At 51.0% G+C, this 27,658-nt stretch overlaps 1 long non-coding RNA gene and 1 other non-coding gene across 3 annotated transcripts in view; both read right to left on the bottom strand.

Annotated features, from left to right (window-relative positions):
• LOC132222295 (uncharacterized) overlaps window positions 1-27,658 on the bottom strand; it is a 139,313-nt gene that overhangs the window by 52,192 nt on the left and 59,463 nt on the right. The gene's annotated exons all lie outside the window — the stretch shown is intronic.
• On the bottom strand, window positions 3,859-3,949 carry LOC132222337 (small nucleolar RNA SNORA70). Its single transcript, XR_009450200.1, has one exon. It is a non-coding gene; the product is annotated as a small nucleolar RNA SNORA70 (small nucleolar RNA).

Below are 27,658 nucleotides of genomic sequence, written 5' to 3'. Positions count from 1 at the left end.
AGTTCAAATAACAGGACAACTAGGCTACAGTGTTAGAAGTCGGGAGAGTGGTTGCCCTGGGGCTGGATGTGGAGTAGTGACTGGGTGTGGGTGGAGGGGCTGGGGGGGCCTGGGATTTGCCATGCTCTGTTTCTTGATCTGGTGACAGTTTCACAGATGCTTTCATTTGGTGACAATTCATCAAAGGGTAAACATAATGACTTTATGTTTCCGGCTGTATGTTTTATAACATTTACAAAAATATTGCTATTGTTGACTGGAAAATAATATCAACTCAGTGTTTTGTCAGCAAAAAGGATTTGGGGAAAAAGAAAGGGTTGCCGTCTGTGTGGACATGACAAGCCACACGCATCTGGCCTGCGTGCTAAGATGGAGGGTATTCACAGGCGGGAAAACGGAAGTGAAGGAAAAGGGGAGTGGGAACCAGAGAGCTTTCTTATAAACACAGAATTCTTTCTGTAGGGTTCTCATGTGTAGGGTTCTCACAATTATGCCAAGTGTGAGAACTCCCATAAGCCCTAGCTCCTCCCATAGACCTTCCCAACTGGTCCTGTTTGTTTAAAGCTCCAGTTAGTCTTTATCACCAGGTATAACTGGACTCCAATCCGGGCCTTTTAAGAAACTGCAGTTTGAAGAGCGCTAGCCCTTCCAATAGGCCGTCACCTTTGGTGACCCAGGCCCTGCATCCTGGTCACCCTGTGAGGATAATGAAGGCAATTTTAAGGGAAGCCATTTCTCTGTCTTTACAGTCTTAGGGATGGGAAGCTGTAGGGCCCTGGCTGTGGTTTAGCCTTATGCCCATCCATTCTCTGGTCATCCTTTAGGAAAAATGCAGGTTTTGAATTCATCGGCCCCCACAGCGTTCCTGCCCCCGCCCCCCCCCCATTGTCTTTCCTGTGTCGTTCTGCGTCTTGGCCGCACAGACCTTGCTGAATAACTGCGCAGTTGTCCTCATTGTTCGGGAGACTATTTTGGAACATTGGCTTGGCTTGGTGATGGGAGGGGAGCCAGGAAGGACCCAGCTGTCGGGAGGCCCGGGACCTCAGGAAGTGGGGGGTGGACAGGAGGTTCCCTCGGCCCAGACAGAGGTAGCACAGTGTCTGACAGGTGCGCAGTCTTGGTGTGGGGAATTGGAAGGAGGAGAAAGGATGGGGAGCATTGTGTGTAGGTTGGAGGGAGGCTGGGGAAGCTCATTGGAGCTGGAGGGAGAGGAGAGGAGCAAAGTGGTTGACAGAGGTTGAAGGGGAGGGGAGTGACGGCGGGTGTTGAGGGGGCACCAGTGGTGTTTTGATTTATTATCTACAGAGTAGTTCCTACCACTTGGAACTTGGAGACAGCTGCTAGGGACCTTCTCTGGGATGACAGACACGTCCGTGGGAGCCTCATGTTGAGTCAAATGAGACCCTACCACCACCTTTTGCAACGTGATAGGTGGTCAGACAACCTCCCAGCTTCCAGCTCTGTGAAATGGCAAAGATGAATCTTGAAGGTGTCGGGGTGGAGCAGAGGGGCCGATGGCTTCTGAGGGGACTAAGTTTAAATTCCCTGCTGGGGCTGACTGGCAGACCCTGAATGACGGATGAATGATTACTCTGACACATGTTTCTGTGAAAGAGAGGCTAAAGGACTACTTGCCTATCGCCACCAAATAGCCTTGCTCGCCTGCCTCCTTTGGCTTTTACTGGCACAACAGCTTGGACTAAAATTAACTATTAGATACAATCAGCAGGGTAAGCATCCTTGAGAAAGTATGTGCTTCTACAAGGTCAGGGCTTTAAAGACTAAACACAGAGATTCTAGCAAAACACCCGGGGACTCAGACTTGCTTGGAAAAGTCAAGGTAGCTGATGCCGCCTTCGGCAAGGTCCCCTCAGAGGCCCCCGACCTTTTGGAGAATTCTCCTTACAGACTTTCCAACCAAGTCCCGTGCTTCCCCACAGTTCCCCTTTCTACTTAAACTTTTCTCATGTCTTCACAGATCTGTGGAAGCAACATATCCGGAGTTAACACGCCAGTGTCACTGGTTCTTGTCCCCCCGGATCTCAGGGGATCACTGGAGCCCCCTCAGGGTCTGCACCAAATGTCTGGGGTCTTGTGATGCTGGGATTTAGAATAAAAAATATGTGTTTGGTTTTGCATCCAGTTGTGGCACAGAGCTCCTAAAACCCTGGGCATTTTCTGATGGAAGCAAAAAGGGTGTCTTTCGTTATGTTAATAAGATGATTTTTGAAAAGCGCCTGAGGGGGACCAACCACCTGGTTAGAGGGTTGGCACTTTCAGTCACAGCCCCCATCCCCACCTCAGGGAAGGGAGAAGGGCTGGAGATTGAGTTCATCATCAATGGCCAGTGGTTTAACTAAACAGGGCTCTGCCCAGCTGGTGTGGCTCAGTGGTTGAGCATTGACCCATGAACCAGGAGGTCAAGGTTCAATTCCCAGTCAGGGCACTTGCCTGGGTTGCAGGCTGGATCCTCAGTGTGGGGTGTACAGGAGGCGGCCCATCCATGATTCTCTCTCATCATTGATGTTTCTATCTCTCACTCCCTCACCCTTCCTCTCTGAAATAAAAATATATTAAAAACAAACAAACAACAAAAATGTGTCTCCGTATTGAAGCCTCCATTAAAACTCAAGTAGGAGCCGAAACCGGTTTGGCTCAGTGGATAGAGCGTCGGCTTGCGGACCGAATGGTCCCAGGTTCGATTCCGGTCAAGGGCATGTACCTGGGTTGCGGGCACATCCCCAGTGGGAGATGTGCAGGAGGCAGCTGATCGATGTTTCTCTCTCATCGATGTTTCTAACTCTTTATCTCTCTCCCTTCCTCTCTGTAAAATATCAATAAAATATATTTAAAAAAAATAAAAATAAAAAAATAAAACTCAAGTAGGAGAGCTTCCAGGCTGGTGAACAGGTGAAGGTATTGGAGTGAGCACAGAAGCAAGACCCTTCCCATCTGGCTGTTCCTTTTATAATAAACTAGAGGCCCAGTGCACAAAATTCGTGCACAGGTAGGGTCCCTAGGCCTGCCCAGCAATCAGGTTCCCTGCCTCCTCACCTTCCCGCCTCCTCCTTCCCTCACTCCCTCAGCGCCCCGCAGCTGCCACTGGTCACCCGCCATGTTCCGCACCGCCCCCTGGTGGTCAGTGCACATCATAACAAGTGATCGAACTCCCTTCTCCTGGTCGAACTCCCAAGGGGACACTTTGCATACTAGCCTTTTATATGTATAGAAGATTGGCAGTCTAGTAAGTAACCTGTTTCTTTGAGTCTATGAGCCACTATAGCAAATTTATTGAACCCAAGAGGGGGGTTGTGGGAACCCCTGATCTACAGTCAATTGGTCAGAGCTCAGGGGAGAAACTGGAGTTGCAGTTGGTGTCTGACGTGGGGAAGGGGGACAGTTTTGTAGGACTGTGCCCTTAACCAGTGGGTAGATAGTGTCAGAATTGAGTTGGATTGTAGGACACACAGATGGTGCCTGAGAATTGCTCTAACCCAGTGAGCCACATCAGCTGGGCTATGTATGTCTTTTTTATCCATTCATCTATATGTGGACACTTAAGTTGCTTCCATGTTTTGGCCACTATAAGTAATGCTGCAATGAGCATAGGAATGCATATATATTTTTAAATTAGCACTTTGGATTTCTTCAGATAAATACCCAGAAGCAGAATTGTCAGGTCACATGGTAGTTCTACTTTTACATTTTTGAGGAACCTCCACACAAAACCACAATGCGATATCACCTCCCACCGGTCAGAATGGCTAACATTAATAAATCCACAAACACAAGTGTTGAAAAGATCATCTTTTCAAGAAACAATGTTAGAATAACCGACATCCACCTGCAAAAATAAATAAATACTTAAAAAATAAATCAGAATGCAACTGTTTGCAGCCATTGCACACCAGGCCCCCGTGGGGAAGAGAGCATGGTCGGCTTAATGCAGTGGTTCTCAACCTTCTGGCCCTTTAAATACAGTTCCTCATGTTGTGACCCAAACATAAAATTATTTTCGTTGCTACTTCATAATTGCAATGTTGCTACTGTTATGAATTGTCATGTAAATATCTGATATGCAGGATGGTCTTAGGCGACCCCTGTGAAAGGGTCGTTCGACCGCCAAAGGAGGGTTGCGACCCACAGGTTGAGAACCGCTGGCTTAATGGCTGCAGCCAAACCATGTTGTACGTTCGCTTTCTTTTTTTATTTCACAAGTTCACTTCCAAAAGCCCAACACTGCCTCCTTTAAGTAGGTAAATTGAAAGTACCTGTGGAAGTTTGGTTGACAAATCAGCAGGCCCCAGAGCGTGCAGCAGGTGGCACCGTTTCCAGGAAATTGCAATGACATTCACAGCCCTTCAGCCACCAGGGGGTGCTGCGTTGCTCCTGGAGAAGCACTACTGCGAAGAGGCTCCCTCTGACTTCTATTTCCCAGAGTTGGCACCAGACCCAGCGAGTGGATCTCAGTGTATGCTTTCCCTTCAGCGTAGGACTCATCTCCCTGTGTCTCCAGTCAGCCAGAGCTCTTATGGGAACAGGTTTCTGGGCCAAGTGTAATCCATGAAATAGGTTTATGTTCAGCTCTCCTGGAAAAGTATGAACTGTGAAACCCTTCTCTCTCCCCCTCACCCCCCAGCCACTGGGCAAAAGTCCATCCCCTCTTTTCTTTTCCTCTCGTCTTCCAACTTATATCTAGGAAGTTCTTCTCTCTCGAGTAGGGGCTGGAGGGAACAGAAAAAATTCAATGTTGAAAGTGAAGGGATGTGAATCTGGTAGGGACTGGGCCAACTGAGTGTCAGAGGACGGAAGGGAATTTTGGATGGAGAGGAACCTAAGAAAATGGTGTCTTATCTGGACCTTTGCCCCATTTCCAGGGGTAAACACAAGAATGAAACGGAAATCACTTCCTAGGCATTGAGTGCAGCCCTTGGTGCCTGTGTGAGCCCCGTGCCAGCCTGGGGCGCAGGCGATGGAGGGGGGAGGCTGCATCAAGCCATATTCCTAACTATGGGGAAACGCAGAGGGTCCGGCTCCACTGAAGGCCGAGAGCGAATGGTCCAGCTCCGGGGTCAGCCTCTCCCCTGGGTCTCCCCACACCGTGGCTACAGATGACTGACTTCCAGGTGGGGAAAGCCCTCCTCTGAGCTGCCCTCGTTCCCCTCCAGAAGTCTGCAAAGCATTAGGCACGACACGGAAAGAAAAACGCCCGCCACTGTGTGTCCGGACGGGAGAAAGGACTGTCACCTCGGAGACACCCAACTATTGCTCACCTCGGAGCCATGGGCGCACAGGCCCGGCTTTTTCAGCTCCCCCCGGCTCTCTCTCCAGCCTTTGGGGAGGCTCAAGCGAAGCTGGGTTGATGTTGGCGACTTGGGTAGTTAAGGTCCGGCTGGCGGGAGCGGGCAGAGCTGGGCCCCGTGGCAGAGCCCTGGGGTGGACCCCAAACTCAAGGCCACGTGGGCAGCACATGAGAAACTCGTCGAAGTTGCACGTGACGGGGGCTCATGCCCGGTGCTTCTGAGTCAGGAGGCCTGGAATGACGCCCTCGGACCTGCCCCTGTAACAAGCAAACCAGGTGATTCTGGTGGGGGTGGATCACGGCCCACACGTGGTGAAAAACATACAGAAACTAGCAAATGGGCATTTGCCAAAGGAGGCCAAGGAAGTGAAGTCGCCAAAGGTGGAACCTGCCCAAGGGGGTGCAGACGAGCACTTTGTGGGAGAGAGAGCTACCAGCAGCTCTTGGGGGATCCCCAAAGAGAGCCTTTCTCAGAGCGACTCCAGCCCCGGCCCGTCTCTCAACAGCTGTCAACCATTTATTAGCGGGACTCCGCTGTAGCCAGGGGAGGCGGAGGGAGAGCAGACACAGGAGAACACAAAGTTGTGTTAATTACCAGCGCATTTCCATGATGCCAAGGTGACCCGGTCTGTCATCTCCGTGCCCGTGGCTGGCGTTTGGCTGGGTCTGCCATTTGCAGCCAGCGCGCCCAGCCGGGCATCTGTTGCCCCCATTGCCATGGCGACAGCAGCTGCTGTGCTGTCTCCTTTGAGAATGTGCCGGCCAGAGATCTCAGGAACCATTTTGGAAGCATTTGTCCCGACAGTGCCCGCTAATCTCCCTTTCATTTGTAATTATTTTATCGCCTGGGTTCTCTGCTTTGGCACGGGTCCCACAGCTAACTCCGCTCCCCGCCACCACCGGGTCCGTGGGGAGGTGTCAGCCGCCTCTGCCCCGTCTGGGCGGAGATGAAAAGGAAGAGGAAGGGAGAGAGAGTCTGACTGGGAAACACTGGCTCTTCAAACAGGCCCTGTCTCCTGGAGGCAGCCCTGGGAGGGCCCGGCTGATTGAAGTCGCCCGAATTCTACATCCCGAAGCCTTTGAGGCGAGCCGCCCCATCCAGGCCAAGAATAATTGAACACATAGTTTATCGGGCTCACCAACAGCTGTAGAGCCTAGGCGATTTGGAGAGGATTAGGGGAGCGCAGTGAAAGATACTCCCACCGGGTCCTCCAAATCCTCGTCCTGAATTCTACCAGCGCAGAACACATGTTCAAACCCCGGAATGGCTTTTTAAGTCCGTTTTTCTCTCTTTCCAAGCGACTCCGTCCAGGGCTCCCAAGAATTTTAAGTGGCTGAGGCAACCGACGTCGGGGGGTCCCTCCCGCTGTTGAGTTCCTTCCAGTTGCCTCCTCCAGTTCCCCAAACCTGTTTCCCCGCAGACAGCTCAAGTTCATGGGGGGATTCTGATCGCTCTGGGAGGTGCCTGAGGGGCACAGGCTTTCCCTGAAGTCTACATGGCTGGCAGCTGTTGTCATGTCTAAGCGAGTGCAGGGCCAAGTTCAGGTTAGGATGAAAGGGGGGCTCTGAGGGTGGCTGGATGGAGAGAGGACACAAGGGACCCCCTTCCCCGGGTGAGAAAAAGTTGAAGAAAAAAATAAAAGCTTCAAACGGACCAAAGACTTCAATGTTTTTTGTTTTTTTGTTTTTAAAAGCCATATAAACACTAGAAGAAAGTTGGGGAGAATATCTTTGTTAAAATCTTTCTAACCGTGGGATCAGTCATGTGTTTCTAATGATTTCTACTTTAATTTTGTATCTTTTGTTAATTTTGCAAGATTTTCCTTGACAGCCTGGTTGATATGGCTCAATGGTTGAACATTGACCCATGAACCAGGAGGTCACAGTTCAATTCCTGGTCAGGGCACATGCCTGGGTTGTGGGCTCAATCTCCAATAGAGGGCATTCAGTAGGAAGCAGATGGATTGATGGATGATTCTCTCTCATCACTGATGTTTCTGTCTCTCTCTCTCCCTCTCCCTGAAATATATAAAAAATATAATAAAGACACGAGATTCAGTGACAGGCTGAGTTGACACGTCAATGCTTTATGGTGACTGTTCTCAGAGGGAGGACGTCTTTGGGGACATCCAGCATTCACCGAACGCTGAGCGAAGACGAGAGAAAAGGCTGCCTGAGACTCTCAGAGCTCCTCTCTCATGGACTCCACGCCTGCAGCAGCCAAGGAGTTAAAACATGTTGTGTGTCTCAGAAATCGGGTAGGAACCGAGAGAACGGGAATGACAGCATTTCAGGAAAGGAAGAGGGAGGACTTTTAAAAAGAGAAATGGGGCGAATGTGGGTGCACGCCTGTGTGTCTGAACGTATGTTTATGTAGCTTAGTCAACAAGCTGGAGTGAATGTGCGCAGATGAGGAATTGAGGGTGTGTGTGCTCGTACGTGACAAAGGGAGATGCTGTGCCCATGTGTCACAGGAAGGGTTCTCTCAAGTCCCCCTTTTAAGGTGTTTACAGAAGGCAGAGTATTTATGAGGTGCCTCCACCCCCATTGTCAACTAGCTTTTGACTCTGGCCTGATGTGTCTGCCCAGAGCCCTCTCACCCAAGGCTTCCCCCTTCCTCCCTGTCCACGGTCCCTGTTGGCACAGGACACAGGCAATGACTCAAAAGCACGGATGGAGGGTCTGTGACCTGCTTGAGATTGTCCTACATACTGGGGAGAGAGGGTGACAGAGGCAGGTGAGGCCACAGCCCTCATGAGGCTTTTATGCTGGTGCAAGAAGACGGGCCATGAAAACACAGACACATGGGATGACTTCAGGTGGTGGGTGTGTCCCATGTACATGCTGCTGTGGGTAGGGGTGGGGAAGGTGGTGGTGGAGGGTCTTAAGGCAGCAGGGTGCCCGTTGGTATGATGACCAGGCTGCCATGCAGGGACTGGGGGGAAAGTAAGTGCAAAGGACCCAAGTGAGGGCAACTTGGATGTGTTCTGAAACAGAGCCGGGGGCTGTGCCAGGGCTGGGTGGGGAGCGCCGAGTAGGGAGGAGGGTGCTGTGGGCCTGTCCTGCGGAAAAGGGTTGGATTTTATTCTAATTGCAGTGGGAATCCATGGAAAGGTTTTAAGGAGGGAAGTGCTATAGTTTGATTTACATTACAGCCATGGTTTATCTTTCATCATATACAATAGAAATTAAAACTGAGACATTTAAAAAAGTGTTAGATAAAAATAAAATTAACAAACCCATTGCATGTCAACATACATAACATTTTAATTAAAAAATAACTATATTTTCCAAAGCAAAGAAACTTTAATGAGGAGAGTGGCAGTGTTATTATTATTATTATTTTAAATTGATTTAAGAGAGAGAAACATAGATTTACATCAGCTGCCAGCCGCACGCATCCTGACCAGGGACCAAACCTAAAACCTGGTTTGTGCCCTGACCAGGAATCGAACCCATGACCTTTTGGTGTACCGGATGACACTCCAACCAACTGAGCCACACCGGCCAGGGCAGAGTGGCAGTGTTTTAGATGTTTGTAACTTTTCTAAGTTTGGCTGAAGAGAAGACAGTTGATTTCTCACATTTGTTTCTGAAAAACAAAACAAAACAAAACAAAACAAAGGAACCTCACCACCAACAAAAATGTGTTGTGTTGTTTCAGTTGAAATATATGGAAAAAAATCTGACTTCACAGAGATATGTACTTGTAAAGAGAAGAAGTATTTAATAGATAATGACAGATATTTGTTAGCTGAAAAATTGACGAGTGCTAGTTAAAGGGTAGTTGCAACGCAGCATCTAAAACCATGTCAAGGCCCAGCCACAGTAGCTCAGTGGTTGAGCGTCGACCTATGAACCAAGAGATCTCCGTTCGATTCCTGGCCAGGACACATGCCCGGCCTGGGTTGTGGGCTCAATCCCCAGTGGGGGCATGCAGGAGGCAGCCAATCAATGATTCTCTCTCATCATTGATGTTTCTATCTCTCCTCTTCCTTCCTCTCTGAAATCAATACAAAATATTTTAAAAAGAATATCTTAAAATAGCATTCATTTTGTAGGTACCGTAAAATGTCTACAAGCAAATACCTCCCATTTCATATGATTACTAAATTTGACCAGAGAGAGTGTCGCCTGTGTGTTATTATGTGGGTGACGGAGGTCTGCTAGAAACGAGGCTTTGCAATCCTACTCCCTCTTGAACAACTCTGGGAGCTCAGGGGTCAAGCTTTATCTGTAGGCAGCTGGGCTAGAGGACTCCTAACAGTGCTTCCAGGTTTACACCTAGGGATTCTGGGCGTGAGTTTGGAAATTGCTGACAGGGATCCAGATGGTTTTTACAGAAGTACTCATTGTCACCCCTAGGGGGCGCGCCAGCCCTCCGTACAGCCTCGAAAAGCTAAGTAGCTAATTCCTCAACATCTCGCAATGCTCTGGGGGCTTTTGAGTTTCTTGGTGAGATGGAATTTACTGTCTAGGGAAGGAGTAGGAGACTGAGTTAGTGGGGGGGAGTAAGAAAAAGTGACGACAGCAGATATTTCTCAGGGAAGTGGAACAGGTAAATTGGTCTAGTGCGATTGAATAAAAGGAGGATCCCAGATATGAAATGAACTCAGAACTAAAGGCTGACATTGGGCAGGGGTTCTGGGGAGGCAACAGAGAGACGGAGAGTCATAGCTGCTCTGAAAATGGGTTTAGTTTCCACCTAGCAAACATCTATTGACCCAGGAATGTGCTGGCGTTGGGAAAGCAGTGGTGAGCAATGAGACCGACCAGGACTGGCTCAGTCATGAGAAACCTGTCACTAGAAAGTGTTAATGAGGGTCAGACAGGCTAAGTTTATCTATTTATTTATATTAAAATATATTTTTTATTGATTTCAGAGAGGAAGGAAGAGAGATAGAGATAGAAACATCAATCATGAGAGGGAATCATTGACCAGCTGCCTCCTGCACGCCCTCCACAGGCAACCCAGGTATGTGCCCTGATCGGGAATTGAACGGTGACCTATTGGTTCATGGGTCAATGCTCAACCACTGAGCCATGCCAGCTGGGCAAGACGGGCTAAGTGTAGACAGATGATAATAGGTAACAGGGGGATGTAACCTGGTCTAGAGGCCAGAGAAGGTCTCCTGAAGGCAGCAGACTAGAAGGATGAACAGGAGTGCGTAAGTGAAGAGGTGGGTTGAAAGCAGTGGGGAAGGAGAGAGAGAAGGAGGGAGGGAGGTGAGTGATGGGAATGTTGCTGTGGAGGAAACAGCATACAGGGGGAAATGGAAAGGAGCTGAGTATGGCTCTATTGTTGAGTGACAGATGGAGGAGTGGGAAAGAAATGAGGCTGGAGTGGTTGGGAGGAGTCAGGTCAGGGTAAGGACCACGGCAGGCAGCTGTGGGAAGGTTTTAGGGGAGGAATCCAGGGGAGATCTTTCCAGCTGGAGTGGCACATGGAGGGAAAGAGAACAAGACCGCAGGCTGGGCACAGGGCACCTGGGAGCTGATGTGGGCGGAGTGCTGTGGAGAGAAGTGGAGGGAACTGAGACATTTAAAAGGTAGTCGCACTGGGTTTTAGCTGAAGAACTAACGGGGATTTTTTTTTCTCCCCAAAACTTACGGCTAGCCCTGGCTGGTGTTCGATGGTTAGAGCGTTGGCCTGCACTTCAACCTGTGGGTTCAATTCTGGTCAAGGGCGGGTACCTGGGTTATGTGTTCAATCCCCAGACCTGGTTGGGGTGTGTGTGGGAGGCAACCAATTGATGTGTCTCTCTCACATGGATGTGGATCCATGTCAGAGAGCTGGGGTCCCCCTCCACCCCTGAGCCAGGAAGTGCTACTTGGAAAGATGGGGGAGGCATCCTGAAGCAATGGCTTGGTTTCTATGGGGTTCATGGCCCTAACTTTTGCTTCTCCTACCGACTATGTAGGGAGAAGCCTGCTGAGGGACAGAGATGCTTAGAAAACTCTCGGATGGCTGACATGACCGGGCAAAAGGGCTGAGCATGGGCGTCATCTCATGTGTCCCCGCTCTTTTTCTTCCTGACCTTTAGTTACTAGGGGTTTAGATTTGGGGGGTTAGTTATTGCCAGGGAAGCAGGAGTTAGGGGCACTCCCTGACCGTCCTGCTGTGCTGGCTAATAATGTTCCCCCAGTTCCTAGTGGACCCTGCGGGGCTCCCTCTTCCTTCCATGAACCAGTGGGGTATTCTATTTTGTAAGGGTGATGACTAACTCCGCCTGGCAGGTTCAGAGCCGCCCTGTTGGCACTTGACCGGCAAGGGCTGGGCCCCACTTCAGCCCAGTCCATTCAGGAGCATGCATCATCCTCTCTTGACATCGGGCGTGGCGAGGGGCAGTGCCGGCCGGGGGCCTGGCCTCGGGGGGCAGAGATCTTGCCGGAGCCACTGGGTTGGGAAGGTGGTTCTGTGCATGACCTGCGTGGAGAGTGAGCAGAGACAGCCAGTGAGTAGGACCCCTGGGCCGGGGCCACAGGGGCGAGGCTTCCAGGCACATGGTAGATGCCTCAGCGGCAGAGCCTCCTTAAATGCAGACACTGAGGCTCCTGGGCACCCTGTCGGAATCCGGCTCTCAGTTCCTCCGGGAAGGGGAGCCATAGTTCTGCCTGACTTCTTTGTACCCTCAAGTACTTTCCTGAAATTGTTCTTGATCCATCCGAGTGTCTCCGTCTTGCAGTAGCTGCATATGTTTGCCCCTGGAGTTTCTGCATTAAAATAAAAGGATTATTGATTTCAGAGAGGAAGGGAGAGGTAGAGAGAGAGATAGAAACATCAGTGATGAGAGAGACCCATCGATGGCTGCCTCCTGCACGCCCCACACTGGGGATTGAGCCTGCAACCCGGGCTTGTCCCTGACAGGGAATCGAACCGTGACCTCCTGGTTCATAGGTCGGCACTCAACCCTGGAGTCACACAGGTCGGGCAGTTTCTGCATTTTTATTCCAGTTTTAGTCTCAACTTCTACTTGGAATCTTATGAAGTTTAAGGTTGTTGGATTCACACTTGTGGTGGGTGATGAAGACGTGTAAGGCAGCGTTGATCTCCAATATGGAGTAGATTCCAGGACACGGGCCTCTCCTGCTCTGACTATGCAGTAATCTCTTGGCTCTCTGCCCCTCCCTACACGCAGAGCTGGCCTCCTCTCCCATCTGTCCTTCACAGGGGACTTTACCTGTAAGTCTTCAGCTTGGTACACAGGCCTGGCCCTGATCTGGCCCCGCCCTCCCCATCCCTGCTGCTGGTCCACATGATTCAGTCCTGGGGACTTGGGGGGCATTATTGGAATAATGATGCCGCTTCAGCCTCCACATGTTTTGTTTGCTCCCAGGACTCTCAGCTCCAAAACTTGTCCTTTGCTTGGCTCCTCATACCCTTGCTCAAAGGTTGTTGCCTCCAGGAAGGCCTCCTGCCTCCTGCCAGGCCCGGGGTCCCTCCATCCTTTTCCCAGAGCACCCACATCCCAGAACCCCCTGCATGGTAATTCTCTGCTCTCATGCCAGCTCCCCCGCCAGATTAGTTCCCCCTCAAAGCTGGGGACTGGCCCTTATTCATCTTTATAATCCCAGGTCCAGCAAGCCCTTTGTCTCAGTGGGGAGTGAGTCCCTATTTCTTGTAGGAATGAATAAACGCAAGAATGAATAAAGCAGGAATCTCAATACATATGCCCTGACTGGCCTTTATTCCAATAAAGATGTACATTATTGCACCACTGGTGTGGCTCAGTGGTTGAGCATCGACCTATGAACCAGGAGGTCACGGTTTGATTCCTGGTCAGGGCACATGCCCAGGTTTCGGGCTCAATCCCCAGATCAGTGCAGGAGGCAGCTGATCAATGATTCTCTCTCATCATTGATATTTCTCTCTCCTTTCCTCTCTGAAATCAATAAAAATACATATTAAAAAAAGATGCACATTATCCAAGAACAAAGCTTTCCCATTTTGAAAAACCCGTGCCCTATTTTGAGAAACATAATTTTTTCCCCTTTCTCTGTTATGAACATTTTAAAACAAACCGGATATTGTTATGACACGAAACGGAAGCAAGGGAACCGGAGTACGCCGTGCTCCCTTCGCCCGCACAGTCATCACTTCAGAACCCAGCCTGCCCTTCCCCTGAGCAGTCATCGTCCTGCCTGGCCCCACTGTGTGGCTCTCGGTCAGTTCCCCGAAAGCCAGTTTGCTGGAAGTCAACGGTTTCTGGCACTTAGGCTGCCTGGCAATTGGCTTTCAGCAAGGTGGCCCACTGCCCATCACAAGTGAGAGCAGCCTGGCATGGGGAAGGTACCTCACCCGTCTGCCAGGCAAGGCCCTGCCCAGGCTTCCCCAGTTCTGAAGCATCTCCTTTCTCCCCGCTCAGAAAAGGCACTCAGAGCTCCTTTCCACCGGCTGGAAGTCATGCGCACATCAACCTGACCCTCCCTGCCTGGGCAGAGGGAAGAAAACCAGCATCACCTCATGCCCAACAGGCTATCCCTGCAGGGAAGGGGCCCTGCAGAGGGAATTCGCTTCTACATTTGGCCTCATCACCCCGGGGAGGGTGTGTGTGTGTGTGTGTGTGTGTGTGTGTGTGTGTGTGTGTGTGTCTGGGGTGGGGCGCAGGTAGGGGCTCATCTGCCTAAGGGGGCGTTTTGATTGGCCCAGATTTATGATGGGATTAGAAGGAAAGGGGAGGGGGGGAGCTCTGATACCCAAGTCAATTAAGAGAGTTAGGAGAGTGCGATCCGGAAGAAGGTGGGCTGTGGGGCAGCGGAGGGGGGACCTGTTTCAGTGACAAGAGGAGGCAGAGTAAGCCGCGCCCTCCTGGCCTCGAGGCCTTCTCAGAGCAGCTGTGTCTGAAGCAGAACCCTGGGTTCTGGGAATTTGGGGGGGGGGAGGGGCAAGTGGACATGGGCACAGGTGACAGACACCTGGCAGGAGTACCTTCTCAGACCCGGGAAGTTCTGCCTTCGCTCCAGGTTTAGAGGTGCGCTTTCACCTCTTCCAGACCGGATCTCACACCCTATACCAGAACCTCTTCTAGAAAATTCCTTGGCCTGGGTCAGGCATTTGGTATATGGTGCTCCTCCCATCCCTCCATCCCACACCTGATGCTCTCTCAATCCCTCATCTGGGGGCCTCTGAGGAGCCCTAGTCCACACGCCATCTGTACCCCCTATTCCCCTCCTTTGCCATGTACCTGCCTTTCTCCAGGTTGCTGCACCCAGAGAATTGATTAGCCGAGTGGGTTAGGCTCCAACAAGATGAGTGGAGCCGGAGCTCCTGGGTCACTAGCTCTGCCTTACTAACCCCCGTAGTTCTGCTGGGCCTTGACTTTCCCCTTCTGTAAAGTGGGCAACATGTCCTTTCGCCTCCCTCGAGCTGCCCAGTGCATGGTCCCTCTGAGTTCCCAGGGATCGTGATGGCTGAAGCTCGCCAGGATGCAAATCGGTAATTTTTATGTTTTTGCCAAGCCTCTCGCATCAACTCCCGTTTCATAACCTCGGTCACCTTCCCCTCCCCTCCCTTCCTGCACGTACAGGTCCTCCCTCGAGCCCAGATGCACACCTGCAGGAAAAATTGGCATGGGCTCCTTCCCATCTGTCACCACTTCAAATGGCTTGAATATGCTGATGACAGATAAAGTAATTGCAGAGCGCACGAATGACTTAATATGTGATGTGTTCAAATACCTTTTTAATGCCAAGCATTTGTATAATTTATAGCTGGAATCCACAGTTTTCATCTTGCTTCCCACTGCTCACCTACTTGCTCCCCCATTGGAGTGGCGGGAGCCCTGGCCGCGTGGCTCAGTGTATTATGGGAGGAGGTGGAAGACATGCTGCAGCGTTAGTGATGCCCATGGATCGATCTCTGAATCTCCAGGGCCTTGTTCTGTGCTGAGCATGTCAAAATTTTGGATGAATGAATTATTTTTTTTAAGTTTTCCTTCTTTTTTTTGGAATATATTTTTATTGATTTCAGAGTGGAAGGGAGAGGGAGAGAGAGAAACACCTATGGTGAGAGAGAATCATTGATCAGCTGCCTCCTGCACACCCGTTCCTGGGGATCGAGCCTGCAACGTGGGACCCTTCAGTCCACAGGCTGACACTCTATCCACTGAGCCAAACTGGCGAGGGCGCTGAATGCATTATTAAATGGAAGTCAGGATTCATTTAACAACTATTTACTGAGTGCGTATATGTGTCCAACACCATTCTAGGCAGTAGAACCCAACCGTGAACAAGGTGGACCAGGTCCCTGCCCTCAAAGGGTTTATCATTTAGTGAGGGAGACAGATGATAAGGAGGCAATAGCAACAAAGCACACTGAGTGCTCAGTGGCATCTTGGTAACTTAGGGCACCAAGACCTCATCTAGGCTGGAAGTAAGCAATGAGCCTTCTGCGGGGTGGGGGGGATGAGCTAACCGGAGAGCTGGTGGGAAGCTTGGGGCAGTCAGGGGCCCTGAAGAGATAATGGAGCATCAGCCATGAGCACACACAATCCTAAGTTTGTGCAGGAACAATGCCAAGGTCACCACCCAAACATCTGCTGTGGCTACAGTCCGAGGAGAGTTGGTCATTCAATGCAAGAGCTGGTCCCTGGCCTCTGAGGAGAGGGGGCCACACAGGACTGGTTGGAGGTTTTCAAAACGTGACTGTTACCGTAGTTCGCTAGGTATTAACGGAGGAGAGGAAGCAAAGGGGAAGTCGGACATCGGACATCGGGCCTGTTTGTTTCACCAGGGAGACAGCTCCCCACCCCCCAGGGAATCACAGCATTGTCCCTCCAAGGGGATGGACAACCCTACATATGCCCTGACTGGGAATCGAACCAATGACCTCTTGGTGCCTAGGTCAACGCTCAACCGCTGAGCCACACCAGTTGGGCAGTCAGGATTTTCTAGAGGGTAGTGAGTTAGGGCGTGGAGAGAAACAGAGAAAGCCAGCCACCACAGTGCAAGCAAAGGCCAGGTGGCAGGCAGGTCACTGGCTGGTCTCAATGGTACCTGGTACCGAGGGTAACTCAGTGCTTGCCCCCTGTCTGTTCAGATTAATTCCAGGGGCGGGGTGAGGCCTCCCAGTGAGAGTCAGATGGGCCCAGCTGTGGAGAAGCAGGGCTGTGGGGTCTCAGAATAAGTCAGTGCCCACAGGGCTGAGGCCTGAACTGGAAACGAGCCCCTCCCTCCCACTTCGCAGCCTGTCAGAACTCCAACCCAGATGGGTCCCTTCTGAACTGTGTGTGCGTGATGCCTGTTCCCTGCCTGTTTGCACACAGTCCCTGGGCAGGACTGGCCAGGGGAGCCCTGCGCACAACCCTGGGACACTCAGGGCAGCGTCCCAGCTGGGAGAAGGCCGTGTCTGCGTGGGCTGCGGCTCAGCCACAAGCTGCAGGCGGCCATGCCTCTTCACTCCTGTTCATTGTCTCCTAACCGCAGGAGGAGTCCATAAAACCAGCCGGTGCATCTCCCCCTGGCGCCCTGACAGCCTCCCCAGCGTGGGAACTCTCCGCAGGAGCCTCCTTTCGGGACAGGCCTCCTCAGGGCCCTCCAGCCCTGGCCTCCATTGCTGTCAGCTGCCCGGAGTGTCCTGCTCAGCAAGTTCAGGCAGCTCGCTGGGCGGGCAGGAGGGAGGTGTCAGAGCCTTTGGAGGGGACACCAGCTTCTCTGCTGACCTCTCCTTCAGCAGTTGGTCTGGTCTCCCCTCTGCACAGGGAGTGAGCGCCAGAGTGGGAGTCAGAAGGAGAAGGACTCTGAGTCCTGGCTTGGCCTTCGCTAGCTGTGTGGCCTGGGGTGGGTCAGACCCTTCTCTGAGCCTCAGGAGGGGGTACCTGTAAAATGTGAGTTATATGCCTGTCTACTGACAGGCTGGTGTTTGCCCGGTGTTTCGAAGGTGCCAGGCACTGTGGTCCCACCTACCCTGCTGAATTTTTTTCAAAGCTTAAATCATCTCCTAAGATACAATACGGTGTATTCCTTTATTAGGTCAATTTTCTGTCCCCTAGCACAGTGGTCAGCAAACTGCGGCTCGCGAGCCACATGCGGCTCTTTGGCCCCTTAAGTGTGGCTCTTCCACAAAATACCACGTGCGGGCGCACACGTACAGTGTGATTGAAACTTCGTGGCCCATGCGCAGAAGTCGGTATTTTGTGGAAGAGCCACACTCAAGGGGCCAAAGAGCCACATGTGGCTCGCGAGCCGCAGTTTGCCGACCACTGCTAGCAGGAGAAGGCTAGCTTGTTGGGGAAATACTTTGATCTGTGCTTTGGGATAGAAGCTCATATTTAGGGGCACCTGGGCTTGGGTGGAATGTGCCTGGGGATGTTTGTACCTTGTCCTAAGCAGTGATTCTCAACCTTCCTAATGCCGCGACCCTTTAATACAGTTCCTCATGTTGTGGTGACCCCCAACCATAAAATTATTTCTGTTGCTACTTCATAACTGTGATTTTGCTACTGTTATGAATCGTCATGTAAATATCTGATATGCAGCATGCATTTTCATTGTTTGAGACCCACAGGTTGGGAACTGCTGTAAGGGGATACAGGGGAGGGGTGGTGAAAGGCTGAGAGGTGCATGAACTGACTCCGTGGCCACCTTGCCCATATTCTGTTTCTCTGCATTCACAACGTGCTAGTTGGCAATGGGGGCTGGGCTGACATCCGGGTTGTTGTGGGGCAGAACAGAGGGAAGACACACCAATGTGGTACCTACCTGACGGCAGGCAAATTCACAGAAACCATGTGAAGGCCTTTGAACTCTTACAGGCCAAGGAATGGGTTTAGACCATGTTCAAGAGAATGTTTGCAGGCCAGGGAGGTACCACGGCCATCCTGTGACATCTAGCCCATCTCCAACTCCATTCTTCTTTTGGAGAGAGAGAGAGAGAGAGAGAGAGAGAGAGAGAGAGAGAGAGAGAGAGAGAGAGAGAGAGAGAGAGAGAGAAACAGCTTCAAACGAAGAGCTTTCCTCCGTCAAGGTCACATCTCACCGATGGTGACAAGGCTGGTTTTAAATTCCCTGTTGCCTGCTTCCAACCCATGGCTGCTCCCTCTGCGCCAGACCACCTGTCCATCACGAAAGGCTCGCGGTCTCAGGTAACAGATGAGGAATTTCATCGCGAGGGGTTGCGCAATCTGCCCAAGGTCAGACCTGGCTTCCTGCGGGTGCTGGGAATGGGCAGAGATGCCAGCAGGGCACACGCAGGCCACCGGCTGGGCCTTCGGGGCCCCTGGGAGCTGTTTTCCTTGTAGACAAATTACTCCATTTCTCTGGGATGATCACCCCTCCTAATCCTGTCTGCTAATTGCACTAACGTTGCCTTCTGTGCGAGTGGATTGGGATTAATGGGCCAGGGCTGGGCACCGGACCCTGCTTGGACGTCAAGGCTGCACCTGTTTTGTGCTCGTGGAGCCCGGCTTCATCCAGTCACACTGCAAAGCCTCACCTCAGGTCTAAAGCTAAATTTAGCTCTCATCAAGTAATTGCTGAACACGAACTCATCCAACAATCATTACCCGCTCCAATTATTGATGACTAAGAAAGAATGCTCTAGTCTAGAACGAGAGGGTGAACCCTCATTGAGGTTTTAACAGCTAATCCTCTGTGCAGACTATTGTCTTCTTGAAATCCCTTGGTCTGGCCCTGCCAAGGCATGAGGGGTGAGGGAATTAAATGTTTGACCATCTGTGGCAGGCGAATTTTTAAGTTGATCCTTTTGTGTGGCCCGAGAATGATGTGCTAAACATCCAAAGGGCCCTTGGCAAAACAAAGGTTCCCCAGCCCTTGCCCACGGTAATATGCCCAAGGTGGTCCCGTGACTGTCCTGCCGTGCTGTGGTGGCGGGACCTCCCAGAGGTACAAACACGCGTTCGCCCGCAGCTTCTTGAATCCTCATCACAGTCTTCCTCAGAGCCGCAGAGAAAGTCATGTGTGGTGGCCTGTCGTTTGGCCAACTTGACTGTTTGTTCCATGGATACACCTTCGCGGTCCCAACCTCATGCCTACGTTCAAGCGCTCCTGCTGGCCCCCCCGCACGGCCCTCCTCTGTGAGGAGAGGAGAGTGCTCTGTGAGCCATGACACGCCCATTGGTCCGGCATCCCTTAGGATACGATCATTTCCCCTGCACCTAGACCTCCGATACCCTGGGAGAAACAAGACCCCCCCAAAGAAACAGAATCCTCTCGCGTGGTCACCGCTCCCCTGAGCGAGACCACCAAGGAACCGGGCTTGGACACTTCCCGTTGGGGACCTTTAGTGCCTCAGTTATCGCGTCTACCCAGTGAGGATAAAGATTGTACTGACTGACAGAGCTTCATGGGGATTAAATGAGTGATCCATGTACAGTGCTTAGTTAGCATAGAGCCTGGCACAAGTACACACACACACACACACACACACACACACACACACACACGGATGCTCTGATTAGGGAACCCCTCTCAAGCAGGGTGGAGTCGGACACATGGTCTGAGATAGCTGTGCTGAGCAGCCGCCCAAGCCATCGTCAGTTGCATGAGTCCTTCCAACCTCAGTTTTCCGACTCATGAAACGAGGAGCTGGCAGACCTTGGGTTCATCCTGGCTCCAACATTACAGCGTTCTGTCACCAAGCTGCCTTGAGAAACCAGAAAGGAGGGGGGTAAGTTAGCATCTGGGAATTCAGGCTGCTGGCAAGGTGGGCACAGGAGGTGTCTCTGAAGCCAGTTCTAGGGCAGGTACTAGAGTGAGAAGACCACACATGATGTGAGCAATGGATCCGCATACTTACTTAGTGTTGGCTGTCTGCAAACATTGCCCACATGCACCAGCCCATGTAACCCACACCGGCTGGACGAGGGAGGCATTTTTCAGATGAGAGGCTGGGCTGGGAGAGGCTAAGTGACATTACTCATCAGCAGCAGAGGTAGCAGGGCTGGGACAGACCTGAGCGAGCCCCTGACACCTGCTTGTCCCTTGGGCCCATGTAGCTGCATGGCTTTTCTGGGCGGGGGGGGGGGGGGGAGCATTCCAAGTGCTGGCTCAGGTCTGCTCTCATTCTTGGCTACTCCAGCTCACTGCCTCCTCTCTCCTCTGAGATTCTTCCCAGCCACACAAGTGCTTGGCGTATTTGTTACAGAGCAAACATGACTTCTGCCCTCTCAGGGCTTACATTAGCCTATATAATAAAGAGCTAATATGCTATTAGACTGAACAGCAGAGCGACAGTCCAGCCAACCTTCCAAATAAAGCTGGGGCTGAGAGGGCCGAGGCAGCCAGGGCTGTGAGGGCCGAGCCCCTTGCACAAATTTTGTGCATTGGGCCTCTAGTCTATATATATAAAAAGCTAATATGCAAATTGTCCACTCTGGAATTCCACCAGGAGAGCGGGAGTTCGATCCCTCACTATGACGTGTGCTGACCACCAGGGGGCAGCACGGAACATGGCAAGTGACCAGTGGTGGTGGCAGGGTGGGGGGAGCGAGGGAAGGAGGAGGCAGGGAGGTGGGAAGGCCAGGCTTAAGGACCCTACCCTGTGTGAATTTCATGCATCAGGCCTCTAGTAATATGAGAAAATGAAGGAGGCAGCAATCATCATGACAGAACTTTGTCATTAGGAAAATCACCTAAGGGCACTGAGGGGGAAGGGCAAGTCAGGCATTGGGTGGGGGTAGCCACACTGGTTTAATCTAGAAAAACTTCCTGGAGGAGGAGATGGTATGATTGATTGATGATATAAAAAGAGAGAAAAATGTAGTAGTTGAGGCTGGAAGAACTGAGCCACCTAGGGTGTTTCCCTCTCACCCTGACCCTCCTCATCTCACCTCCCACGGGTCTAGTCCTGCTCAGGCCAACTGAGGCACAGCTCAGTGGCCAAGGCCAGAAAGAGATCCCAGGGCATTTGTTGTCTGTAATCCGAGGCCCAGACTGACATGCTCCTGCTCCCCCGCCCCATTGCGAATCTTGCTCAACCTCTTTTGCAAACGGGGCTGTCAGCAGCGAGGGAGGAGATGTGGGAAGCGCGCTTGCACACGGCCGGCCCCGGGAAGAAAGAGGCAGTGTTTGTGTGCGGCGCTCCCTCCCCAGGTGCCTGCGCAGCTCCGTGCGCTCCCATTCATGCCCTGAACCCGGGGGCTGGGCACGGCTGCCAAGTGTCACTGCCACACACCAATGAGCTTCAGTAGGAGCGTGTTGCAGCAGGTGGCGGCTGGGGGCCAAATCCCTCCCGGTTACAACGCAATACATGATGAAGACCAATTAATTTTTTAACAATGGGAGAAATAGCCAGAAGACTAACAAGCATTAATTATTTATTGAACTGCTGCCTATGCAAAAGAGGGGGGGAGATTTCCCTGTATGGGGACATTAATCGCTTCCACAATCTCAGCTCTTTGCTCTCCGCCTATGCGTGGAGGTCATGCAATCATCGGCAGGCAACGAAGACGATCCTTTAGAAAGCAAGGAGTGGCTTTTAACAGTTTCTTCCAGGGCTGCCAAAAAAACTGGTGAGAAATATAGGGGTGTCCACCTTTCTATCCTTCCATCTTTCCAGCCGCTGTATAGAAGGAGGAAGCTCTAGAACCTGACCTTCAACCCAGGCCTGCAGTTCTGACTCCCAAAGAGGCAGGTTGGGTTGAATGACTGCACGTCGCAGAAATCTGCCCCCGCCTCCCCCAGTGGGCCCTGCACATGTGGGCTCAATACAGGGGAGGGGGGCTCTTTAAAAATGTTTCTTCTATTGATTTTAGGGAGAGGAAGGGAGAGGGAGAGAGATAGAAACATCGATGATGAGAGAATCATTGATTTGGCTGCCTCCTGCATGCCCCCTACTGGGGATCAAGCCTGCAACCTGACTGGGCTCTGACCGGGAATTAAACCGTGACCTTCTGGTTCATAGGTTGACGCTCAACTACTGAGCCACGCCAGCTGGGCTGGTGGGTTGTGGGGGCTCTTTTGACTAAAGACAAACCTTCTAGTCAGGGGCTGTCTTAGGAAGAATAACTTGTGAAGAATTAATTAACTAATTAATTAATATTTTAAGGTGCCTCTTAAGTGCTACCTATGCAATATTGTTACCAATGAGACTATCAGAAGCCTTACCCTAGGGTTTCTGACATATCCCTCGTTGTCAGCGGATATTGCTGAGATATACGGAGTCTGATCAGTGAGCTGGGTCTTTGTGCTCCGAGGGTTTACGGCTCAATGAGTGAGGATTCGGGGGGGAGGCAGCGACAGGAAGAAGTGGAGTGCTTGGCTTCTGTTCTCCGTCACTGACATCCCCCACCCTCCTTCAATACTGAGCTCCAAGTCCCTTTCTCTAAATCTCGCTCCACTCCATCCTGCTCTGTCCACACCCCTGGAGGGTCCTGCTCCAGGCCCGCCTTCAGGGCACCAGGCTCAGGCACATGATGGCTGGCCAGGCCCTTTAGAGGGATGCTCCGGAGGCAGGGCAGGGCTCCCATCGCTGGTCCCACTGTTTACAAGGATCCGACTCTCCCCTGAGGCAGGGGGGTTTCATGCAATGGAGCTGGGACACCCAAGACTTTTACACTCTTTCAAAAAAGTTGGTTATAAGCACAGATAATGTGCTAGAGCCCAACATTATAACAGGGTCAAGGCTTTCTCCACAGAAATGGACTCTGGAACCATATGATTACAATTGGGAGGAGTTATTATCCTATATAATAAAAGCATAGTATGCAAATTGTCCCTTCAACTGGGAGTTCATCCAGGAGTTTGACCAGGGGGCAGGAATGGCTGGGGAAAGGGAGGGAGGCCCCAGCCAGCATCTGGCAGCTGCTAGGGAACCTACCAGTGTGCGAATTTCATGCACTGGTCCTCTATTTTATGAAAGAACTCATCAGGTTGTATACATTAAATATGCCAGCCAATGTGCTATGACATCTTGTCACTGGGAGGCCCCACATGGTGGGGGTCAGAGCAGTAGTCCCTAGGTAGTGACAATAACAGGAGTTCAATTCCCATATGGGGAGTAATTTGGTTCAATTCTTGAACCCACCCACCCACCCTGCCAATAATCCCTCTGACCACCAGGGGGCGAGATTGAGACTGGCCCAGCACAAGAGCTTCCCCCTCCTAGAAAAAACCTTGCAAAGTGTGTATGCCCTTCTGTCCTGCCTGGAAGAGCCAACATCTGTCTCCAGAGGTCAAGGCCACCTTGAGGGCACAGGGTGCCTGGTTGCTCCACACGGAGGCAGGAGGGAGCTCTCTGGCTGGGCGAGTCCTGGCATCCCAGCGCCTGCTCAGAGGCCATGACCCTGCCTGCCTGCGGTTTCTGCATTTAGCCCCACGGCCTCCCCCAGAGTCTCCAGGGAGCGGCTTGCACACAGTTTCCCCAGCGTTTAGGCTGAAGGTGAGCAGTGAGAGAGAGAACCCATACGTGGAATAACTGAAACTACAGTGGACCCTTGAGCAACATGTGTTCGAACCGTGTGGATCCACTTCTACCCAGATTTCCTTTAGCCCTGGCCAGTGTTGCCAAGTGGTTAGAGCATTGGCCTGTGCATCGAAGGATCATGGGTTTGATTCCTGGTGTAGGGCACATACCTGGGTTGCCCGGGTCAGAGTGTGTGAGGGAGGCAACCAATCCATGTGTCTTTCTCACATCTCTCTCTCTCTCTTTTCCCCCCTTCCTTCTACTCTCTCTAAAAGATCAATGGAAAAAATATCCTCTGGTGAGGATTAACAACAACAAAAAAACCCAGATTTATTTATTTATTTTTTTAAAATATATTTTATTGATTTTCTACAGAGAGGAAGGGAGAGAGATAGAGAGTTAGAAACATCGATGAGAGAGAAACATTGACCAGCTGCCTCCTGCACACTCCCCACTGGGGATATGCCTGCAACCCAGGCACATGCCCCTGACCGGAACCGAACCCGGGACCCTTCAGTCCGCAAGCCGACGCTCCATCCACTGAGCCAAACCGGTTTCGGCCAGATTTATTTTAATATAAACCTATACTGTTCTCCATCTGTGGTTGGGAGACCGCTGATGCAGAGGCCAACTACTAGTATATGCATTGATCTACACCATTTAGAGAGGGAACTTGAGCATCTGCTGATCTGAGGGGTCCTGTAACCAACCCCTCGTCGATACCAGGGTAGTTCAGCTTTGGGGGAGTCAAAAGTTCTATGCAGATTTTTGACAGCCTGGGGTGGGTGCCCGTAACACCTGCATTGCTCAAGGGTCAGCTGTATTGGGGGCCCTTTTCCCAGCTTGTGCCCCTGTGCAAGGCACTGAGCCAGAGCCTGCCTTCCTCTCAGGCAGCTGTGGCCACCTCCTTCCTGGGGCTGAGGGAGCAAGACATCTGAGTCCATCTTCGGTCTGGAAGGGCCGCTGGCCCGGAGCTCTGGGCCTGCCACTTCTGGGGCCTGTCTCTGCTGGGAAAGAGCAGAGCAGCGCAGGTTCTCTCAAACCCATCTTCACACTCGGGCAAAATGGGTGAGTCAGAGGCGAACCCAGGTGCCCAGGTGCATGGAGAGTGAGAGCCGGTGCCCCTGGGAGAGAGGGCTGACTTCCCCGCCCTGCCCCGCCCCCGGGAGCTGAGTGCCACTCTTCCCACGGCAGTCCTCCTGGCTGTGACCAGCAGTGAAGCAGTTTCCCATGGCCGGGAAGCCCATGGCCTGCCCCCTCCTTCCCCTGCTCGGCTGGCGGGTAGCATCAGGAGAGGGAACCCGCCACAGGCTTGGACAGGTCCCTCTGGGAGGGACAGGATGTGGCAGGGGAGTCCTTCCTCGGGCAGTGGCAGGATTTGGTTGCAGCATTGGGGACCGGCTGTGCGGAGAAGGCTGGGAAGTTGCCTGTCACCAGAGCTGCATTTGTTTTACTCCGAGGGTCTGAGGCCAGCACCCCAGCCAGGAGACGGCACACCTTCCCCATCTGATTGCCTGGAGCAGAGGCCAAAGACTTGGTGCAGGCTGGTCAGAAGGGAGGAACTTCCCTTTTGGTGGCACAGGGGATGAGAGGAGACCAGGGTGCTCAGGGCTCCTTTTCCCTTCTCCCTCTCCCTGCCTAGCTGCCATCTCTGCCTTTGGTCCCAGGCCCCTCCCACAAACCATCGCCTCCACTTCTCCATCACCAGCAAGCAGGTCCCCATTGGCCAGGTGTTCAGGGCTGGAAATGACCCCAGGCTAGACCCTTGTTGGAAATAAAAAAGTGCCATGCAGCCAAAGGCTTTCAAACCCACAGCTAGGGGTGGGCCTGCCTGCTGGGGCTGTGCGAGGAGAGAGTCAAACTGCAGGACAAGTTAACTTCTCCGAATCCGTGGTTTTCCAAGAACCTACGCCAGCATTCCTGCAAGATGAATAGCTCCTAGAGATTTACCTCACAGAATACAGAACAATATTGTATTGCATACTTCAAATTAGCTAAGAAGGTAGATCTTATGTTGTGTTCTTTCACAAAATAATAATAATAATAAAAGGGTAATATGCTAATTAGACAGGATGTCCTTCCGGACATCCTTCTGTTCTTCCAGACAAAGCCGGGGCTGCAAGGGAAGCCCAGGTCTCAGGTGCCAGAGGGAAGCTGGTGCTGGCAGCTGGGGGAAGGAAAGCCTACTCTTGCACAAATTTCGTGCACTGGGCCTCTAGTAATACTAATAAAGAGGGCAGGAGAAAAGTTTTAGAGGTGATGGATGTGTTTAATGCATAGATCATGGTGGCGATGGTTTCATGGGTATATTCTTACCTCCAGACTCATCACGTTGTATACATTAAGTATGTAAAGCTTTTTGTATGTCAACCATATCTCAATAAAGTGGCTTTTAAAAGAGTTTAAAAGTAAGGGATGGGAAAATATATGCCACGCAAACCCTAATTATAAGAGTGTTGGAGTGGCTATATTAATAAAAGGTAGAGTTCAGGACAGGGAAAATTACCTCCCCCCTCCCTTCCAGTCTCTCTAAAAATCAATGGAAGAGATATCCTCAGGTGAGGATTAACAACAACAACAACAAAGTTAAGGACTTCTGTGGAACCTCTTCCACCACCACTTACAAAATCCGGGAGAAAGAAGCCATTCCTGGGATAGCACAAAGGGCACCCCAGAAATGAAATTCCTTTGTTCCAGCATCACACATAAGTGTACCTTATTCCAAAATAGGGAAGTAAAAATTGGAGCTGTAAAAATAGAATTGTTATATTTATTTAAATTGAAGACAAGATTGCAGACAGAAAAATGATCATTTTCTGCAATTAGTCACAACCTGATATATGGTAATCTATTCATTAATAACATAAAAAATAAAGGGACTAGCATGTTAACAACATTATATCTACCTACGTGCTCCCTCCCATTTTGTCCCAATACGTCCTCTCCTCCAAAGTAACCACTACCCTGAATTTTGTGATTATCAGTCCTTTACTTAAATTTTAATATATTCTATTTTAAGAACATCTCTGTTTCTAAAAGCACACTTTTCAGTTTTTTATTTTAACTTAAAAGTTTTTGTAACTTTATAAAAATAGTCTACGCTGAGATAGTCTACCAGGACTTACTGTTTCATTCACAGTTATGTTAAAGTCACGTATCTTGCTGTATGTGGCTGTGATTCATTTGTTTTGACTGCTCTATAATGTTCCGTTGTGTCATTGTGTGACTCTCAGTTTATTTATCCACAGTTCTGTCAGCAGCGTTTTGGGCTGTTTCCAAGTCTGTGCAATTGTGAGCAGCACTACTGTAAATACCATTATTCATGTCTCTTGGCTTTACTGGGTTTTGTTCCAAGAAATGGATTTGCCGAGAGGTAGACGGTGTGAATGCTCAACTTTCAAAATAGCGCTGCACTCTGCTCCTAGGCGGTTGAGCCACACACATTTCCCATGGAACCCGTCTATTGAGTTGTTCATTTTCAGTGACCATGTTCCTCACTTGTAAAAGCATGATGCAGTTCTTTATCGGATTTCCTTTTACATTTCCAAACCATCTTCACGGTCTTTGTAGCTTTTATTTCTTTGCCTACCTTTCTAATCAGTTTAAACATCCATATATTATAATCTCATTCGAATTGTGTCATTGTCTCCGGGTACTGAGGTGCTAAGTCGATTTGCTGCATTTACTTAAGATCCATGTACACTCGCTCACCCCACGGTTGTTTGTTTCTTCATGAGGTTTACAAACTTTGGTTTTGAGCTTATCTTCATCACAACATTCCCTCCTCCCTCCCCGCCCCCCCCCCCCCCCCCCCCGCCCAGGAAACGTCTACTATGGCTTACGTGCCTCTATGAAGCAACTTTTCAATGGCTTCTACGGGAGCCACAGGAATTTCTAGGGTTCAGGACTTGTGTTATGTTATGTTGATGTCTTGGTTTGGAGTTCCCATGTGCACGTACAGCACACATCTAGACACCACACCGTCCCATGACACA

Source organism: Myotis daubentonii, chromosome 19 (assembly GCF_963259705.1).
Source record: "Myotis daubentonii chromosome 19, mMyoDau2.1, whole genome shotgun sequence".
Classification (NCBI taxonomy): domain Eukaryota; kingdom Metazoa; phylum Chordata; class Mammalia; order Chiroptera; family Vespertilionidae; genus Myotis; species Myotis daubentonii.
Note: the sequence above shows the minus strand (reverse complement) of the source record. Positions and strands in the feature narration are given on the sequence as shown.